The sequence below is a fragment of the Octopus bimaculoides genome, chromosome 14, assembly GCF_001194135.2.
Source record: "Octopus bimaculoides isolate UCB-OBI-ISO-001 chromosome 14, ASM119413v2, whole genome shotgun sequence".
Lineage (NCBI taxonomy): Eukaryota > Metazoa > Mollusca > Cephalopoda > Octopoda > Octopodidae > Octopus > Octopus bimaculoides.
In genome coordinates, this window is record NC_068994.1 from 48,681,453 (window position 1) to 48,682,721 (window position 1,269).

Sequence of the window (1,269 nt, forward strand, 5' to 3'; positions counted from 1 at the left end):
CGACTCTATTCTGCAGGATTACCATGTATATATATACAGAAAGAGAAAGAGAGGTAAATATTGTTAACTCACCGTTGAGTTCTTAGAAGTTAAACAATTCCAGAAAGTTGTGTAAGTTCTGTGTGTGTGTGTGTGGTATTACTTGTCTATATCTAAGCGTGTGGAGTGGTGTCTCTATATATATATATATATATATTGAGAGAAAGAGGCAGAGATTGATGAAAGAGTATCTGTCAAATCACAAAGGCCAATAAAAAAACGCAAAGTGCGAGTGCAGCTTAGTTGGTGTTGACTCCTAATGGCACTGTAAACGTCGTTGATGTTCTGATGGTGTTAATGGTTGTTAGTGACAGAGTGGTGTGTTTTTATTCGTAATTAACGCCGGTAGCGTTGGTGGTAGTGGTCGTAGTAGTTGGTAACACTTCTCTTATTGGTTGTGGTGGTAGTGGTTGTTATTTTTTGGGCCAATGGTGGTGGTGTTGTTGTTAGTATAGCGTGACAGTGATGTCGTTTCGACTGCTGGTCGTGTTGTTGTTCTTACACATCAAATTGTTGCGGTTGTTGTTGTTGTCAACAGCTGATTATTTTTTTCCTTTCTTTTACATACTGTTATATAATTTTTTGTTGTTATTTCCCTATTTTTTACGTTATTGTTATAGCTTTATTATATTGTCCTTAACACAAACACGTGGCTTTCTCAAGTAATATTTGGAGGTGGATGGGATAAAGCATAACAGTTGCGGTAAGAGTACTAATAGTAGTGATAGTTGCAGTGACACTTACAGTATGTGTTGGTGATAGTGGTGGTGGTGGTGACAGAACCAGTATGTGATGTTGATATGTGGTTGTGGTGACAGCTGTAGAATATTGGCGGTTGCTGTGACAGATCCAATACGTAATGTTGATTGTAGTGGTTGTGCTGGTGGTTGTAGTAACAATACCTATCGCTGGTTGTGGTGACGGTTTTAGTTAGTATGTATATTGGTGCTTGCAGTGACAATTATTATAGATGTGTATTGTCAAGGCGATGCAGCAACGATATCAATGGGATGGTATTGTGGAGGGTGATGGTTATGGTCACAGGCAACATGAAGGAAGAGGTGACAGTTGTGTGCAGTTGTTTAGTTCCCAGAGACCAAAGACATTCTAACTGCGAACATCATCTCAGATATAGTATATTTCAGATCTAGATTTATTTCTTCTATAGGCACAAGGTCTGAAATCTTGTGGGGGAGGGTCTAATCAATGTAATGACCTCCCCCCCCCCCC

The 1,269-nt window shown here is 39.4% G+C and overlaps 1 protein-coding gene and 1 long non-coding RNA gene across 3 annotated transcripts in view; one reads left to right on the forward strand and one right to left on the reverse strand.

Moving 5' to 3' along the window:
• Positions 1–1,184, reverse strand: part of LOC106883557 (glucose transporter type 1) — a 43,281-nt gene extending 42,097 nt beyond the window's left edge. For both annotated transcript variants that reach the window (XM_014934608.2, XM_014934605.2), the window contains exon 1: positions 73–1,184. The gene's annotated coding sequence lies outside the window, so the exon portion shown is untranslated. The remainder of the gene's footprint in view (positions 1–72) is intronic.
• Positions 1–1,269, forward strand: part of LOC128249388 (uncharacterized) — a 14,062-nt gene continuing 12,793 nt past the window's right edge. The window contains exon 1 of the long non-coding RNA XR_008265496.1: positions 1–53. This is a non-coding gene — a long non-coding RNA (uncharacterized LOC128249388). The remainder of the gene's footprint in view (positions 54–1,269) is intronic.